At 36.0% G+C, this 20,660-nt stretch overlaps 2 long non-coding RNA genes across 2 annotated transcripts; one reads left to right on the top strand and one right to left on the bottom strand.

Moving 5' to 3' along the window:
- Positions 1–1,086: 1,086 nt before the first annotated feature.
- On the top strand, positions 1,087–2,659 carry LOC127537616 (uncharacterized). Its single transcript, XR_007947342.1, has 4 exons — positions 1,087–1,759; positions 1,861–1,958; positions 2,044–2,155; positions 2,239–2,659. It is a non-coding gene; the product is annotated as an uncharacterized LOC127537616 (long non-coding RNA).
- LOC127537615 (uncharacterized) lies at positions 2,657–3,913 on the bottom strand. Its single transcript, XR_007947341.1, has 2 exons — positions 3,682–3,913; positions 2,657–2,994 (listed from the first exon to the last, which is right to left on the bottom strand). It is a non-coding gene; the product is annotated as an uncharacterized LOC127537615 (long non-coding RNA).
- Positions 3,914–20,660: the final 16,747 nt, after the last annotated feature.

Raw genomic sequence — 20,660 nt, 5'->3', positions numbered from 1 at the left:
TATCTCATTGTTAAACTCAGCCTACAGCAATAACTGATAAATGACAGATTACTGATGAGGTTCATCATTAGAAACAGTGCTCAGATACATTTTTTAACTGTTGTGTTAAACTGTTTAGTGATGTTTTCAGCTGGAACCTTTCTTCTGAATGGTCTGACCCACTTTCTGGAGGTTTTGAGAAAAATGGGTTCAAAGTTTTGTGTTTTCAAAAATGGTCTAACATTGGAAGTGCCGCTGTAAGTTAGAGGACTGAATCTGAACCATAAATATTACAGAAATCATCTTAAACTCTCTTCTGATTTTCTTTAGGTTAGACCTCTCTGCTTTTAGTTCCCAGAATGATTTTCTTAAATGCAGGATGAAAGGGTTAGGATTCCAAGGGAAAAATCCTTAAAATGTCCTTTAAACTTCAGACTAACATGTTTTCTTTCAAACATCAGTAGAACTTGTAGGTAACGTTAGCTAGTGCTACCTGTTGGGTTTCTATGTGAAACTTGTTGTTTACAGAATATAAAATAAATTATCTGTTATGGTGAGAACACGCAATAATTTAAGTAAAATGTTAAATCTAACTGGATTATTTTCACCCAAACATGGAGCTACAAGCACCACACGAGTCTTTTTGAGGTTTTGTTGTTTCTGCTGCTGAATACGGAGAATTTAAAGCCGTTGATGGTTGACTCCGTGGGTTTGTTCACTTCCTGAGGATGAACGTTAGACTGCGGAGAAACGAAACTCTGAGAGGCAGCAAACGGGTTTACCCAAGGTCACATTAACACATGGTGAGTTAGTGGTGATTATTAGACCTCAGATATAATAGAGACAATATAGTAATTGGATAATTACCTTTTTCTTTGCAATCAAATGCATTACCACTTATTTTATTGACTGATTATTCATAAAATCAAGTTGCTCCAACAAGTATTTTTTCACAATTAAATAAAAACATTTTTGTGTGTTTTAGCTTTCCAGCTGATGCTACAATAAGTGGAAATTGTTAATTTATCTGTTCCACATAGATCAGGGGTCTGTTTCATGAAGCAGGTTCACTGAAAACTCAGTTTCTTAACCCTGAAATGAGGGAAACTCAGAGTTTTCCATTTCACAAAGCGAGGTAACTTAACCCTGAGACAGAGGGGTAACTCTAGCCTGTTTCACAAAGAGGGGTAACTTCAACTCTCGGTCAGTTACCGCAGTAACAGACTCTATGACTCTAACCTGGTCACCAGCAGGTTTATCTGAGAAAACCTCCAGTTTCTCTCCGTCTCCGCCCTCTTTCAGCCACACGCTGTTTCATTTCCTCATTCATTCAGTCAGTAAGCGAGCGAGTTTTGGCGTAGAACAGCTTTTATTAACGATCCAGTGGATAAAGGAGCAGCATTACTGCACAGATCATTAAATATTCGTCGGTAGATTGTTATCAGACCGAGCATAAATGTTCTCGCATTTCCGGACAGTTATCGGTTTGAGCGGTACCGTTTCCTAATCGTTTCAAGTCCATAATCTACATAAACAACCTAATCCGTCCTTACATTTACATTACCAACCAGTCATGCTCTCACATCCAGCAGATATTGTGTGTTGCGCTGCGGTTCTTTGCAAATGAAAGTTTTTATATGATGTCAGAGATGCAGAGTAAGACAACTGTATGGAGGACAGTCAGAAAAGTTTTCCTGGCTCTGAAACGACTTTTACCATCATTGTGGTTTTCCTGGACATAAACCTGTCAGAACATCAAGGAGGATCCACAGGATTACAGGTGAATGATGTAGAGATCTGTTAAATTCATTTAAATCATATTCTGTTAATGACATTGTGCTGCAGCCTCAGACTGGGATTAGTCATTTTAATTTCTTTTAGGATTTCCCAGTGTGATTGGCTGCATAGATGCACACACATCCCCATCACAGCTCCCTCACATCATGAACAGGAAGTCCATTCACAGCATAAATGTGCAGGTAGGCTACAGGTAGACTGACTACTGTTTCTAAATGTTAAAGACTGCATCATAGTTCAACATCTGTCATTCTCTGCACTGTCCAGATCATATGTGATGCTGCATACATCATTTCTAATGTGGAGGCCACGTGGTCTGGGTCTGTTCATGACTCCAGGATTTATGGAGAGTCTAACCTGAGCAACAGACTGCAGCGTGGTCAGCAGCCTAAAGATTTTCACAATAGAATTCTCTTGTCTCCCTCCTTTAATATGCTCTGATGTATCCACTATACATTACAGGAGAGTTTGATGGCCTTCTGCTGGGTGACAGGGGTTACCATGACAACCCAGGCTGATGACCTCATACCCTGACCCTGAACCAGGCCCCCAACAGAACTTCAACCGGACTCACTGCAGGACCAGAGCCCGGGTGGAGATGACCATAGGCCTGCTGAAAGCCCGTTTCCAGAGCCTACGTCTCCTCAGGGTGACCCCTGAGAGGGCCTGTGATATTACTGTGGCATGTGTTGTTCTTCATAATATTACCACTATTAGAGGAGAGCAACACCCTGCCCTACAAACTGAAGACCCAGATGATGAGCCCATCCACCTGCAGCTATCCAGGACAGCAGAGCAGTCAGAGACACCGTATGCAATAATCACTTTAGAGTTTAAGTCTCCATCATCACCACCACAGCAAATAAAGACATGATACACATTTCATTTGCTCTTCTTTATTCCCTACAAATAAAAGATAGTTCAGTTCATGTTCCAGTAGTTAACATAATTCACCTGTGACCATCACCACCTCTAACTTGTGCTCCAGTATTTCAATTTCCAGATCTGCCCTCCTAATCTGTTTTTTTGATTTTTCTCAGCAAATGCAGTTTGTAAATCTGTTTTACTGATAACTGGGAATACATAGAGGACATTCAATGATACAGTTGCACATGAATTCCACAGAATGAAGCTCTGGTGTTTCCTGAACATCCATCTCACTGTGTCAGTCTGTGCAGTGGAAGCTGAGGAACCATCCTGCTGCTGTCCAGCCATGCTCTGTTAAAAAGGATGAGAATGTGCAATACTTCAGTGTAGGCTAAATGTCACACTCTATATTCCACCCAAAATCTGAATGGGAAGAGAAATATCAGTAACATAGCTCTGTATAAAACTTAAACTACCATTTGGATAAATGTTTGTAGTGTTGTCTACTTACAGTTACAAGGTCTGTGGTGTGAAGGGGCCAAAAGACAAAAAGACACAAAAGAGAACTAAATAATCACACACACACACACACACACACACACACACACACACACACACACACACACACACACACACACACACACACACATATATATGTATCCATGACCTTTTATTCCACCGTTTTACAGGCATCTCTTTCTGTTGGCTGAGCAGAAGTCTATGTTAGTTTAAATAGGCTTAATTATTTAACAGGACATGATATGGATGCAGACATTTAGGCTATGTGTGGATAAAACAACTGCACAGTCAAACAGCCACTTAATATTTAGGCTACTTTACAATGTAAAACATGATCAACATGAAGTACCTCCATGAGATAATGCCGAGGTCTGACCTGTTTGAACAATGTTTTTATATTTCATCTTAAGCTTCTCCCCCGCGGGATTCCACCTAAATGAAATAACTTAATATTCTACCATTCAGACAGTTATTCCCTGTAATATTATTACGATTACAAAGGACTACATTTAAACTTACGCATTGATCCGGGCTGTTCTCCACGCCGTCTCTCTCTCTTTTGCAGCTGCAGCGGTGTTGCACTTCTTTCTAAAAACGTGTTCAAACTCGCCATATGAGCGCGTTAAAAACTTCCATTTCAAAAACGCAGCCTTTCGCTTCCCCGTTTCCATGGTGACTCGTCGAATCGGGGTTCCATTGATGCTGTCTTTTCAGAGTTGCGGTGCACGCGCGTAACTCCGGGTCAAACTACTCCGAGATGATTAAACCAACTCAGAGTTGAGGAAGAAACTCAGAGTTTCTTAAACCTGCTTCGTGAAACAAGCCCCAGATGTTAAAAACAATCATAATCATAATAATAACAAATATAATAATAATAATAATAATAATAATAATAACAGTTATATCATAATATCTATATCTATATCTATATATATCTATATCTATATATCTATATATATATATATGTTAATTAGGTCCCACTCCGACGGTCCTACCAGAAACCAGAGCTTTAAAAGGTTCCAGGTCTGTATTGAATCTGAACAAACCATCAGTGGGGGATGGATACGCTATCTGCTGTCTGGATTGAAGTGGTTTGATGAAATTCATGACAATAGGAGTCAAGCTGTTAAAATATGTCTTAGATGTTTTAAATCACAGTAATAATTAAGAACACAAGTGTCTTTGTTGGCATATTTTTAAAATTCAGTTGCTCCAATATTCTGGAGGTTTTGGAGGCAAATTGATGAAAATTTAAATTTTGAAGCCATTTTCATGAATTTAAATAAACGTCAATTTAATTGTGGCTCAACTACAAAGAAATCTGATTTGAAATGAACAATTTCAAGTTAAGGCAACATTATTATGGCAGCAAAATTAATGTCTTTAAAACTGAACCTAAATCATCTATTTTCGTCTCATAACTACACAGCAGTAGTAGTTTCAGGAAAAAGTCCCTCAAATGTATTTTTGGTGCAAAACTCTGACAGGTGAGGAGTCATTTTATCATTTAGAGTTTTAGGCCTTTTGGGGAATTTACAACCAATCTTCACTTTGTTTTATCGTCTCCGGAATGGAAGACGTCCCGGAACCCTAACCCTAACCCGTCAAGCAGCAGAGTTCAGAGAAACCACAACAAACTGGTAAAACTGGGGCATCTGAAGCTATGATGGGAAATTCCTGGGATGTTTCTGAGACTTTGAATCAAACTCTCACTAACTTTATTTAAAGTTCCTCTCTGGTCATTGATTAAAACCATAAAACTCATCTGAAAGGCACAAATTATCAAGTTTTTGTCCATGAAAAGAATCCATTGTGATTGCACACTGATGTTTTCTGTACAAGTTACTGATCTAAAAACTGCCTACTACAGGTTATCGTCTCCTCCAGTCAAACTCTGTAAAACTCTACAAAACAGAGCTAGATGATATAATATTAAATCAATATAGTGATGCAGAAAGTTGACATGTTTATAGGCCACAAATTTACCTGTAAAATTACAATAAACCCTCCAGCTGAAGTTCTCAGGGTTTTACTGTTTTTAATTAATGTACATCAGAACTTATTACGATTGCTGTTAAAATCCATAGCTACATTCTACACCGTAAAAAGCAGGTTAAAAGGTTTGGATAACAGTTTTTAAGGGTAATTTCTGTAATTAACTGTTACAAATTTTTACTGTTTTGTTAAATTGCAGATAATAAATAGCAAAACAACAGAAAAAGTATTAATTTATATGTAAAAAAAATGTTAAAAAGCGATCTAAAGAAAACAGAGGCCATACTGTAAATAGAGTTCAGATTTTTTTTTAAAAAAAGATATTTTTACAAATGGCAGCATGTTGTAAAATTACACAATATTTTATTGTAAATCAATAAAAATTGTGTTTTACAGATATTTGTCATTATTTGACAGAAAAATGATATATATTAGGATTACCAAAATGGTAAACCCTTGATTAAAACTCTAGTTTCTCTTTTTTGTTAAATTACAGATAATAACGATCAAAATCACAGAAGAAAATCTTAGTTTACATGAAAAATATAGTTTTTAAAAAACAACTGAACAAACAAAGAGATACTGTAAATAATGCTCACAATAAGAAAAAATAATAATTTAAATGTTCTTTCGTTCACAATGTTTGACAGTAAAATTACACCACATTTAAAAAAGAATATTTACAATTTTCTCAAAGAAAAATTATGTAAATTAATATATATAGAAATATTAAATAAAGAATATTCCCTGCTTTGTTAAATTACAGATAAAATTATGTAAAATCACAGAAAAAACACATTTACAAAATAATATAATAATAATAATAATAATAATGAAATTATAATACATGTTTACGGTGAAAAATAAACTATCCACACAAAATGTCCACAAAACGCTATGTTTTACATACGATCAACATTAAGTTAACTGAGAAAGAACCTAAAGAAGTGATTTTGTTCATTTCATACGATCGTTTTTACAGCATTCTGCTGTTAACGGATAAAAGAGGAATCAGATTTTACGGTTTTTAATATTCTTTCGAATTTTACTGCGTTTTTCCAGTAATTTATTACATCATGAATGGAGTCTGAATCCTGGTTGTTGGTTTTTAATTCCACTTTAACTGAACTGTTTGTTTTCCACAGGATGTATCTCTAAGGACATAAAAAGCCACATGAACTCACGAACAGACACTAAAACACTTGATTCTCATCAGAGACACTCTCTAAGATCCTCTCAGGAAGAAAACACACAAAGAACGTCCTGTGGTTCTGTCGCAGTCATGGGAAACTCTGGACAACGAATGGCACAAATAAACCCTCGACACGCCGATTCAAACGGCCTGCAGACATAAAAGATCAACTATTCCACTGTGTTCAGGTCAAATGTGAGATTATACGACAAGGACAGGATATTATTAACCTGAAGGTTCTGAAGTCAAAGCACTGAACTCTTGATTAAAAATGAAATAGCGACTTTTTATTGAGTTATTTATAAACAGGAATAAACAGCAGGATTCCAGGTGATTTCAATATGACACAGCTGAGGAAAAGATGAATTTGATTACAACCTTCACTAGAAATTACAGTGCAGTAATAATAACTGATTATTATTTATGTTGCTACCAGTTTCTTTATTCTATAGAAGTTTCTTTATTTAATCGCTTTGTCTTCACTGTTATTCTGTTTGTACCACTGAGTTTATTTACAATTTATTAGTAAAGCCGTGCAATGACAATAAAAAAGAGAGTTAAAACCTAATTCAGATGTTCAGAAATAAAATTTCAAAGCAAAGAAACTCTATTTAAGAGAGAAAACGGGACTCTGATTTCATTCTGTGCAGAAAACCAAGTGTTTTTGTGTTTTTTTGCTCTAAATGACAACAAAACTTTCCAGTTTATCAATGAGAAAACCTTTTAATATTCATGTCTGTTGTAGATTTTACATCTTTCAATTAGTTTTAACTTTGTGGCATGGATCAGTGGGTAGAGTGGCCGTCTTGTAACTGGAAGGTTGCTGGTTTGATCCTCGGCCCGTCGTGCTCATGTTGAGGTGTCCCTGAGTAAGACACCTAACCCCTAATTGCTCCTGGTGGGTCGTGGTTAGCGCCTTGCATGGCAGCTTCTGCCATCAGTGTGTGAATGTGACGTATCATGTAAAGTGCTTTGGATAAAAGCTCTATATAAATACAACCATTTAACTTTTAACAGACAGAAAAATTTCCCTTTTCCATTTTTTATCTTGGATATTTTGCTGAAAAATTGGGATTTTTTTCCCCCCAGATTAATGAAAACATCCAAAAGACACATCTATGAATTTATTCTACTTCACTTTATCTCTTAGAATCTGTAGATTTTAAATTTAATATATATTAGAAACAGAAACACCTAAAAGCATGACAGACTTTTTCTTCCTTCGCAAACTTAATAAATTGGTTCTTGTTGAGATGTTTTCCTCATATTTGTGCATCAACAACATAAAAACTCTGGTTTGTTTATTCATTTCTGGTCTAATTTCTCATTAAATCCCAGCTTCTTGTTTCCTTCCTGCAGTAGCTACAGATTGAGGGGAAGCAGCGCTGGCTGGAATTCTTTGTCGTTTGTACGTTCGAGGTTCCTTTTGGAGCAACAATAGCAGCTTTGTCGCTCTTTGCCAGATCCTGGCAGCGACGTCCTTCAGTCCTGTGACTGTTTGTTCCTCTTATACAAACCCAGCCTCTTGTGCTCTGATGTGAGGAGATCAGAGATGGCCGATAGAAGCGTGTCAGACACTTCAGTCAGACGGTAAATGTGAACAAAAACCTGCATACGATCCACTGATGTCCATAGATTTAAACATTCTCCATGCAGCAGCAGATTATGGATTTTATTGCTGCTAATTTAACTCCAAATCATGGAAATTTGTAGGACATAAATCATTTTTTCTGCCATATTTGAAATGAAATGAAATGAAATTTATTTATTCGAACATAAAATTAACAGACAGCCAAAACAGCTCATACGAAATAAAATCACAGCTACAACAAGGCATCACATAAATGTACAAATCATACATGTTCGAAAGGGAGTGGGAAGAAGACAAAACTTATTTAATCCCACCCCGGACAAGGTTACTTTATTAACAATTTATTTCTATATAACCAAAAATTGAATGGCAATAATATACAGCTATCCAACACACCACACACATCATTAAATAAATATTAAATCATTGGGCCAGTTACTCCTACTGATTTATTTGTTCTTTATACTTTCCAAAATCTTTTTGTTTATATCTCTGTTTAAACTGGACGATATTGAGGCTTTGCTTCAGTTCTGTATCCACATTATTCCACAGTCTGTGACACTAAAGCCTTTCCTCGTCGTCCCATATTTTGGAATGATAAAATTTAATTCCTTGCGTAGTCTCTGACAACATGTTCGATCTTGAAATTTATTATGTAAATTGTTGGGTAATAGTTTTTTTCTAGCTAGAAATAAAAATGGAGCCAGTTGAAATTCCACAATGTCACACATTTTTAGAAGTTTGGATTTTAGGAATAATGGCTTTGTGTGTTCCAGAAAGTGGGCCTTGTGGATTAAAGGAACAGCTCTTTTCTGTAGTAGGAGTGATGGTTTTAATGTACTCATATATGTGCTTCCCCACATTATAACACCGTTATTTAAATAAGGAGAAATCAGAGAACAAAACAGTAAATGAAGGGATTTGCTATTTAAAAAATGCTTTGCTTTGGCCATAATTGAAATACTTCTCGATATTTTAATGGAGATTTATTTTACATGTTGTTTCCATGTAATTCTGTCATCAATTATGACTCCAAGGAACTTTGTCTCATGCACTCTCTCTATATCTGTACCATCAATCTGAATTGTATCGTGAGCATTAAAGCTACTATTACCAAATATCATTACTTTACTTTTATTTACATTTAGTGATAGTTTATTTTGTTTGAACCATTTGCTAATTTTTTTAACTTCCAATGTGACTTTCTGTAACAATGGCTGTAAATGATCTCCTAATGCAAAAACATTTGCATCGTCGGCAAATAAAATAAATCTCAGGAATTGAGATGTTTTACAAATATCATTAATAAAGAGATTAAAAAGTTTAGGGCTCAGTACTGAACCTTGTGGAAGGCCTCAGTCACCAACTTCAAGGCAGTCTGACTGATGTTCACCCATTTGCAGGCATTGTTTCCTGTTTTTTAAATAACTGCTCACCCACTGTAAAGCAACTCCTCTGATAAGTTTTCTAATTAACATTGTGTGATTAATTGTGTCAAAGGCTTTACTTAAATCAATAAATAACCCTACAGTGTGTTTTTTCTTATCTACTGCGCTGGTCACTTCCTCCAGTAAATCAAAAAGTGCATGTGATGTTGAGCAATTGTTTCCAAACCCGTCCTCATAGTCAGAGATTAATTTACTTTTTTCAAAAAACTGTCAAGTCTGGAATTGAAAATTTTCTCTAAAATTTTCGAAATTGTGACAAAAGTGAAACAGGCCTATAGTTGATAAATTGATGTTTGTCTCCTGCCTTGAACAAAGGAATTACCTTTGCTACTTTCATTTTATTAGGAAAATGACCAGTTTGTAGTGACAGATTGCAAATGTGTGTTAAAGGTTTTAAAATCCCTTCAATTACCATCTTTACTGTTCTCATGTCTATATCATGAAAATCTGGAAATTTTGGAAATCAAATGCAATGGAGAACTGTTAAATTAAAAACTTGTTGCATTTATTTCCTGAACCACAATCAGAAATACTTTATTGATCTCCAAGAGGATATTCTCTACGTTCCAGTTAAAAGTAGAAAAATATGGCCGAAAATTAAAACATCAAAAAGTCTATGAGTAAAAAGTGCTTTATTCTAAGAAAGAAAAGTGTTTGAAATAGTATTTCAGTAATAGTTTTCATGTATTTGCACCGAGAAAAGCAGCAGGAAAAACAAGAAAAGAAATCAAAAACCCTCTTAGGTTTTGTCATTTATGCCGTCGGGTTAAACCAGGTTAGAAATGAGTTCTTCTGTGAATGTGTGGACCTTTTAGTGTTCCAGTAGAAGCATATCAGCTGGAAATGAATAACAACAATAGTCTACCAGACCTTTGAAAAACATTGCTCAGTGTGGTGGTGGTGCATAAAAACTAGTAGAATATGACTTCTGACAGCCTGGAAATTGACAAAACCAGAGCTGGAACTGAACCAATGAGGATCACACTGTGGACACTTTAGGGCAAATGTGAGAAAATACCTTTCAGACTATAATTTTCTGTGGTGACCAGAAAGCTACAAAATCAATCATTTCTCTACTTTCATTCCATGGTTGCTTTCTCTCTCTGTCAAATTAAAGCTAATAAAAGCTCACAAACATTTGAAAAGCTAAAATGCTGCATCAAGAAACACAGATTTTAATAATTTTTAAGGTAATACCATGTGAGCGACTTTCCAAATACTGAACTACTTCCTGTTCTTCAATCAGCACAGATGATCACATGTCAGGGAGGAAGGAACCTCCAGACAAGTTTATGTTTGAGGCTGTAAAACTCCTCTCCATTCTTACAACTGAACAGAGAAACTTTTAGGTCTAGGTGTAAAACGTTCTGCTTTCAAGAGCTACAAACTACAACTCACAAAATGTTCTGCTGTTGGCTGAAGAGTGACCTCAGGAAACTTCATGCATTGCTGCATCTGACGAACTGAAGCCCCATTGGACGATTAGTCTGCCCAGGAACATGGAGGAGTTATGTGATGATCGGTGTCTGTCCGTCTGTCAGCAACGTTACTCTAAAACAGACCAAACTGATGTGGATGAAATTTTCATTGAAGGTCAGAAATGATGCAGCTTATATTCTGGATCCATGGATTTGTTAAAGATTTCTGTATCGTTGCCAGATAGCAGCACGCCGTCAGCTGATTGTGATCCTACTACAAATCCACCTCTGAGGACTTATCAGGACTTATCCATCAGAAATGATCCAAGGAACAACTGATTAAACTGTGGGGGTGTTTCTGAGCCGCCCGCTACATGTTTAGGTCACGTAATTCGGTATCCATCCAGTGGAAGTGCAAGTATTTTTATCATGCCATGTACGATGACAATAAACCTATTCTATTCTATTCTATTCTATTCTATTCTCTTCATTGATGGATCCAATCATTCATTGAATTCTATTCAATTCAAAACATACACATGCAGAACACACGTCTGTTCTGAGTGGAAGGCCATTTAGTTTGTGGGTACATCTATATTAAATGGACACATTCTGTAATGATTTGTAATCACCAATAACTAATAAACAAATGCTGCATTTATTTTAAAAAATGCTGCATTTATTTTAATGAGCAGCTTCACTGAGTGGTTTTCTAGTTATTATTATTGATGTTAAAGTTGAAACAACAGGAAAATAGGGTTAGCGTTAGCATGTTGTGAGGCTAATGTTGTTAAGGTTAGCATTAGCTTTGTCTCTAGGTCAGAGGTCTGTGGAAGCTGAGAACATTTAGAGATGATGAAACTTTGATTTAAACCAATTAACAAGGACTGGATCAACCTTTAGTTCACCATAAACTCTATCATTTACATCTGTTAGCTTCTCTCCTGCTCTCTGTGCTCACATTCTGCATTTTAATACAGCTGAAACCCCAATAAAGCTGTTCTGAAACCAGTGTTAGTGAGATAAAATCATGGTGAAATTAACCTTCTTTGTGGTATTTCAAGCTTAAAATTATCAAAGATGCATTCTGGGGACATGTAAGACTTGAATTTGATGTAAAGTGGCACAAAATGGGACTTTTAAGGTTCTTCTGTAGAGACATAAACTCTGATGGATGGACTGATGCTATTCCTCTAAACAGCAACAACCAAAGTACCCTTTTGCATCATTTCCAACCTCAGTGATATGAACAATAATTAATGTAATAATGTAATCTTTAGGTTGACGTCTCCCTCAGTGATTAAACTGGTGGGAGTTTGGTATCTTCTACTAAACATGCTGTCATGGGAACAAACCTGCTGCTCAGCTGGTCTGTGTGAGCAGATTATTACCCAAGGCCGACAAATGCAGCAGGTCCAGGTTTTAATCATTAGCTCGATGCTGTAGATCATATGTGTCAAACTCAAGGCCTGCGGGCCATATCCGGCCCGTAATACAGTTATATCCGGCCCGCGAGATCATTTTACTTTGATTTGTTGTTATTGTTATTAATGAAGCGCTGATAACACACAAACTACAGATCCCATAATGCAGCACAACAGCTGCCTTGCTGAGAGTTCCTGTATTGAAGAGTTGCGACAACTGGGGATTTGACGCCATTTTGTTTCCATTCACTGCCACGCACTAATGCATCCGTAACTGTGTGTTCACTCACTTGTGTTTTATTTGGATTTTTACATTCTAAGCTTTCTAGTCATCGTTCAAAAGTAAAAAAGGATGATTGCTTATCAATAATAATGTTTTTTTTTTTTACAATTTAGAGTACAGATTTGTGTATGAAGACAGGAGAAATGGAAAGGAGGAAGGGAAACTTATGTAGACTTATTTGAGCAATGCAAAATAATTTGCTTCGGCATTCTGGTATATTCTTTTGGTGCCCCCATCTCCTTCATTATTCTTTCTTTTTACCTTCTCTCTCTTTAACTATATCTCTTCATCCCTCTCATCTAGTGTTCATATCATCTCGCCTCTCTTTTATTCATCATCTCATCTTATATAGGTTCTCTCCATCGTCTCATCTTACATTTTATCTATTTTTTAAATTTCTCTTCTTCATCTTCCCTCATCTCTCTTCATCTCAACTTTTTCCTTCTCTCTTCTCATCTTCAAGCTATTCCATGTTTCTATCTCTTCATCTTATCTCTCATGTCCCTCTTTTCCTCCCTCTCCCTCTCTCTCTCTCTCTCTCTCTCTCTCTCTCTCTCTCTCATCTATTTTCATCTCATAACATGAAAGTACATACATGGGACTCACCTGGCACAAAAACCATGATGAAGTCGGTTTCCATCCCACTCTCCGGACTTTATTTTCCCACAGTTTACTTCTTTCACTATTACTGGGAAATCTAAACATGTGGAATCCCTTCTCCGATCGATTTATGCACCCAAAGGCACAACAGCCCGTCATTTTTCAGGGAATTTAGGAAGCGTTGGAAGACCTAGAATTACTCTCTGCGTTGTAAACAACGTTAACAGGAAAACCCAGCGTTGATGAATAGGAAACAAAATGGCGCCCATAGATCACGTGACCAAATTTTTTTGGACCCGTCATGTCGCAACTCTTCAACACAGGAACTCTAGCCTTGCCGAATGAGAGGTTACCTGGGAACATTTCTGCGTCATTTAAGTCAAGTGTCTGTTATTGTCTGCAGCCCAACTGTAATGTCAAAGCTAGCCCTTAACAACAGCCAAAAGAAAAGCTGATTCTGCAAACAGAACCTTTCAAAGTGATGGGAGGCTGAGTTTATGTATGCTGACATTGCCGGTTAAACCGTGTGTCTTATTTGTGGAGCTAATGTGGCTGTAATTAAGGAATTTAATCTAAGATGGCACTTTGAGACAAAACATCAGGACAAGCAGAAAAACCTTCATGCAGACCAGAAGCTACAGAAAGTAGAAGAGTTAAAGAAGAATGTGACATCTCAGCAGACGTTTTCCACCAGAGAGAAAACACAAAGTGAAGCTGCTGTGAAAGCAAGCTTTATTGTGGCAGAAGAGATAACCAAACCAGGCCATTTACCGAGGGAGAGTTTCTGAAGAACTGTATGCTGAAGGTGTCCACACAAAGAGCAGATGCTGGCAAATGTAAGCCTGAGCAGAAATACAGCTGCTGATCGGGTTTGTCAGATGATTTAAGAAGACGGTTGACTGAAAGAAGCAAAGAGTTTATTGCTGTTGTTGAAAGTACTGACATGACGGACACTCCGATTTGAGCGTTACAGAGGAAATACTGGACATTAAATGGATGCACGGGACAACGGCAGGAAAAGACATTTCTGAAAACGTATGTCCAAGTGTAACCGACGTGAAACTGCCCTGGGACAAACCTGTTGGACTTCCAACAGACGGAGCAGCGGTGATGTGCGGTGAAAAAAGTGGGGAGGATGCGAGTAAAGATGCAGGAGGAGAAGTGTACTGGTGAGCAGACAGCATTTCACTGCATCATCCATCAGGAAACACTGTGTGCTAAAGTGTTAATGGAACATTTAATGAGCACCGTAATGCAAACCGTAAACTTTATCTTAGCTAAAGGTTGGAACCACCGGCAATTTCAGTCTTTTTTGTGAGAAATAGATTCAGAATTTCCGACATTCCTGATCATACAGAGATGTGTTGGCTGAGTCCAGGAAAGATTCTCAGTAGAGTTCTTGAGCTACACAAGGAACTTCTGTGAGTTTATGCACTGTAAGAAAGATAAGTACAGTCTGTTCAGCAGAGTTGGTATTTTGATTTGTTTGAACATGAAAATTAAAATAGCTGTTCTACTTGACATGAAAACACACATCAGACCAATCGTGTTTACCTCAATATGTCTACATTTGTAATTGTGAATAAGCTGAAAATGTAATTTGTTGTTGGTACAATAAAGTTGGAAAAAATCACAAGGTTTCCTAGAATACACAACAGCGGCAAGTCCTCGTGCTTTCTTTCCCTTGACATGCAACATTTACCACCCCCTGAAGCTCAGCAGTTAAACGAACAACTTATAAAAGGAGCAGTATGTAGTGGTCAGGGGTTCAGATCCAGCTGAAGGTCCTTAAAAATAAATTCAAGGAAATACTTAAAATTTAGGTTTATTTTTCTAAAATGGCCCAAGAGCAAAGAAAACTGAATGTTTTCATTTGTTATTTTTACTTTTGTGGAAAAACATAATTTCTATTTCATTTTTTCACGTTTATTTTTTTGCAGCATGTTCAGAGTTGTAACTTTTATAATTTTGACAAGAGACATTTTGATAGAGAACAAAGTATTTCAAGTTATATAAAGTTTATTTATTGTGGACTAATATTCCCGTCTGTTTTTATTCCTATGTATGTTCCAAAAACATTTACTTTTAGTGCGTTCAATAAATGTTTATCCTGTTCGGCCCACGACCTAAAGTGTGCTTTGAGTTTTGGCCCCCGGTGCAATTGAGCTTGACACCCCTGCTGTAGATAGTTTCTGGATGTTCTGCTGCTTCTTAAAGAATGTCGTAGTTTTTTGTCAGCTCTGAGAGAGAAAACTCCTCATGTTGACATTCTTTTCCTTCAAGTCTTATTAGTCAAATGTGTTTTGAGCATCATGTGTTTTCACCTCAAACCAGCAAAGCTTCACTCGTTATATTTAGCTCTGGTTTATACTCTGATGTTGTGCTGATGTTATCTGTGACATTTGACCCAGAGGATCATGGGATGTGATCAGACATCCTGATGTGTGCGACTTCACATGACTTCAGTTTTGAAATGCTGCCTTTGGAAGTTTCTATCTCTGTGGACAAGTCCGTGTTTAAATTCAGACGGAGGAGTCACCTGAACACTGCCTCAGAAAAAAATAGAACCTTTCCCTGTTAAAATAATAACAATGATCATTATTGTTATTATATCTGCCAAAAGGTCAAATAGAAAAAGAAATAGAATCACAAAAAGAAAAAGGGGAACTCCATCTAGTATCTCACACACCAGAATCAGCTTCCAGGTCTCGTAAAAATACTGCGTCAGACTCACACATCATCACATAAGTCCCACAATAGATAGATTAAACCTTTATGGATTATTAGTTAAATCTGATAAACTGCCTCAGATGATGTGGTTTGAAGAAAATGTTAAAAAACAGTCTGAGATTTTGAGAAACAAACAAGCTTTCCAGATCTCTGTAGCTCCCTGATCATGTCTGGATGGTGGATTTCCAACCAAACTGACAGAAGCTGAACTGTTTTCTGGGTAATATTAGATTTAAGATTTTAAAAACACACACAAATGAAATATAACAAGGATAGTCATGAACACAGTGACTGAACAGCTACAAAACAAAAATAGAATAAAAAATTAAATTAGATAAGAATAGAAGTCATAAACTCATACAGTAAACAATACACTGAATCAGCTAAAATAAACTGAATACAATGAGAAATATATAATTATATATAAAAACATATAGAATTATTATTAAAAAATCTAGATAATTATTGAAGTTTAAAAAAAATTAAAATTAGCTCAAAAAATAATAAATAAAAAATAAAGTCTCGGTCTTTGTCATGGTGGTCTTCTGACCAGCTGTCTTTTTTCTTGCTTTTATAAGTAAATAGTTAAAATAAATGCAATATTTGTACACTTTACCCTCCATATTATTTTTGTCTCATCAAAAAACAATATTTAAGGTCATTAGGGCAATTAATTTATATTTCTTTACACAGCAAAGAAGTTTTGTTTTTTTAAAAAAAAGGTCATAAAGAAGGAAGGCAAATATATATATAATAATGAAACAGTAATAAAGAAATCACAATCAAAGTTGTGTTTACATTCCTCATATTAAAAAACCTAAAACTGTAAAGTTTAGATGGTAAAACCTGTGCTGGATGGATGGATGGATGGATGGATGGATGGATGGATAGGGTTAGGGTTAGGCATTAGATAGATGGATGGATGGATGGATGGATGGATGGATGGATGGATGGATGGATGGATGGATAGGGTTAGGGTTAGGCATTAGATAGATGGATGGATGGATGGATGGATGGATGGATGGATGGATGGATGGATGGATGGATAGATTCTGAGAAGGACATTTTCTCAAAGCAGCTCATGTTCTCTGACTTATTGTGTTTTTGGTTTTCTCTCCATGTTCCGTAACTGAGTTGTCTTTTTTAAACTTCACATGTACAAAAGCTGCCGTGATCGATGGAAACTCGTCCTTTTATAGCTCAGCTAACATGGAAGTAGCAGTGAAATGAGATCCTCCAGTGAATCTGACTCTAAAAGTGATGACTGCTCTCATATTACAGATTATGGAAGACAACATGATGATTCATAGTTTTATCGCTGCTTTTAGACTGCAGAGGCTTGCAGAGCTGCTTTTACTCAGACTGGAAACAACATACTGATGGAACTAAAGTCAATTTATTCTGGTTTTATTGCTTTTTTTTTTTTTTTATCCTAGCCATGCAGCCTGCCACTTATTTGCACAAGCTACTTGAACCAGGCTTGTTTCTGTAGAGGACAACATTATTATGTATAGTAGATGCAAATATTCCTGGCTTTTCCTCCCTGTGAATTGCGCCTGAAGTGATTTAATTCAATTTTCAATTCAATTTTATTTATATAGCGTCAATTACAGTCAAATCGTCTCAAGACGCTTTACAGAACCCATATGCCTGCCTATTTAGAGCACACAGACGTCCCTATTTGGATGGGAAAATACAGGTGTGTGCATGTCAGTGTGTATTTCCATCAGTTTGCAGCTTTACATTGTTCAGTGTTTGCTCTCCTTTCTGTCTTCTAGAAAAGAGGACACAGTTTCCATAGAGACTGGGTCATTCCTCTGAGGTTAACAGAGGCCATCATCAACATCTGTGATTAATTAATGGCTTGTTACTGAGCAGACAGGAATTCATCTTATTTGAACTCTAACGTGAAAACATGAAAACAAGAAAACAAGAAAACAAGAAAACAGGACCTCTTGGGACTTTGTAGTTTCCCTAAGAATCTAATTTGGGTGCCATGTGTTTGTTTGGGCAGCACAAAGAGACCTATGACATGTATTTTAGGTATGTTGAAGAGGAATTCCGTTACTAAACATTATAAACACCTCTGTAGTTCTATCTTCAGGAAAAACCAATAATTGTCACAAGACTGCACTTCTCTGGTCACAGGGTTTATGATGATTTAATAATATTGTTATTTTTATAACATCAACAATACACATGTCTTCTATTTATTTACTAAAATGTTTGCATTTTTGAAATTAAATTACCAGCATACAGGACATTACAACCTTCTATCTTAAACGGCGTCTACTTTGAGCTTTGATCAACCTGATAGCATTTATATCTCAGTAACACTTGGTTCCCTGTAACTTCATCCCAAACACACTTTACTGTGGTCTTTAAATGTCATCTTCACCATATGACCAACCTTAGAGAAAAACCTAAAATGTCAGATCCAAGTATGTAGCAACTCCAACCCAAGGATTATAATTTATTCACTGATCTAGTCAGAATAAACCGCATGTTTCAGTTTGCATCTATAAACACAGAAACTACAAAATCCACCATCCATCAATCATACATCCGTCAATCCATCCATCCATCCATCCATGATCATCCCTCCATCAATCCATCCATCCATCCATCCATCCATGATCATCCATCCATCATCCATTCATCATTCATCCATCCATCATCCATCCATCCATTATCCATCTATCCATCCATCCATCCATCCATCCATCCATCCATCCATCCATTATCCATCCATCCATCCATGATCATCCATCTATCCATCCATCCATCCATCCATCCATGATCATCCATCTATCCATCCATCTATCATCCATTCATCATTCATCCATCCATCCATCCATCCATCCATCCATCATCCATCCATCCATCCATTATCCATCCATCCATCCATCCAGAGGGTCATGGAAAGACTCTTTAGTATAAAAGTTTAATGTGGGTTTGGCTTTTTTTTTTTTTTTTTTTTTTTAACCACTATCACCAGTTTATCTATTCCTCTAAAACTACAAATAAATTACTTTTATTGTGTTAAAACCACCACACAGCAGACACGGAGCTCTATTATGCTCATAATTCAACAGACAGAAGTAAAACCTGGAGGTAACTGGAGCCCAGCAGCTTGTTTTGGCCTCCAAACATCAAAGTCATAAATATCTCACATATCGCCATTTGTCTCTATTTGGCGGCACCTGTGGCCAAAAGCTGTAACTGCAGGTGTTTTTTGAGATCCAAACATCTATTTATTTGCATTTTGAAGTACTGCTTTCATTAAATCTGCTCTATTACTGACTGTAACCCTTCTTTTTTTAAAAGCAGTGACACTTTGTTTACAGCAGACTGTTTCTTTAAGGAAACGAATAAACAAGAACGTAAATCTCAACCTTTGTTGCCATTAGAATTCCTCCATAGAGGAATTTCCTCCGACGCCACCTTCCAAACCTCCTGCTGAAACCACGTCACTGCTGGACTCTGCAATTATCCTGATGGGCCTCCACCGCCTCGTTATCACACCAGTCTGGAATGTCATCTGGAGACAGACAGACATGGAGGCACGGACAGTTTTCATCTTTTAAAATTCACAGCAGCCTCAAAAACTGTGAGTTTTAACAGCGTGTTACACTTTTCAGTTAGAATGAACCATTTTTACCCTGACATATAATAAAATGCTTCATGATAAAGAAAAAGTGTTAAAAAAAAGACTGAAAGTAAGAAAAAAACACTATGAAAAACTAATGTTTTTATGGCAGCAGAATTCCATCCAATGAATCCTCTTTATGTCTACAATATTATTTTAAGCATTTTATGCATTTTTCTTCCTAACATGGTGTATTTGGTATGCTGGTATGTTCTAATGATCATCTCAGTTGGTCAGAATCAGCATCTAGAGCTAAAATGTTAATATAAATGTTAATATAAATAAAATATTCATAGCTGGTGTACTATATATCAATCATACAAATGTATACATCAGTTAGAAGTAATCACTAATACTGGCCTGGAAGCACTTATATTGAATATAGACTAGTAACAGTAATGCTGTCATTAAAAAAACAACAACAAGAAAAATACACTTCAATATTTTCTCCAAATAAACAATCATATAACACTCAGAGTGAATAAATAACATTTCGTTGTAAAGAAATGTGTTTTCTCTTTTCTTTTCACAATTTATTGGTTCCTTTTTTTTATATTTTACACAATTTATTCACATGATTTCACTTCTGGGTTCCAAATTAAACATTAATACAATCAATCAAACTTTATTTATAATACATATCACTTTTAAATTAATCAAATGCTGTTCAAATTGCTCTAAAAGTGATGCAAAACTTAAAATAATAATAACAATAATAAAAGATTTAGGGACTAATTCACATCAAAAACATTATCTAGAATGTCTGACTTTTGTGCAGTGTTTCATATTTTTATGGGTTTTAGTATGTATACTTATTTTATGTTTTTATATCATTAATATTAATTAACTTATTTTATTATTATGTTTATTATATCTTAGCCATCTTTTTTGCATAATTTATCATTTTTATTTTTTTATATAAAAAAATCAAAATGATCAATCATGTAAAAATAATTTTATGATAATTCAACTGCAGAATAAAATATTCTAAATTAATAATAATAATAATAATGATAATAATAATAAGAAGAACCTAACAAATATAATATTACATACAAATAATTTTTTTGGTCTACATTTAAAGCATTAATAATGATGGAAAAGCTTATGATTTGTCATTTATCCAGCATTCTGATATTTCCTGCATCCACTAGTTTATGTATCTTTT

This window comes from Acanthochromis polyacanthus, chromosome 15 (genome assembly GCF_021347895.1).
Source record: "Acanthochromis polyacanthus isolate Apoly-LR-REF ecotype Palm Island chromosome 15, KAUST_Apoly_ChrSc, whole genome shotgun sequence".
Lineage (NCBI taxonomy): Eukaryota > Metazoa > Chordata > Actinopteri > Pomacentridae > Acanthochromis > Acanthochromis polyacanthus.
Note: the sequence above shows the minus strand (reverse complement) of the source record. Positions and strands in the feature narration are given on the sequence as shown.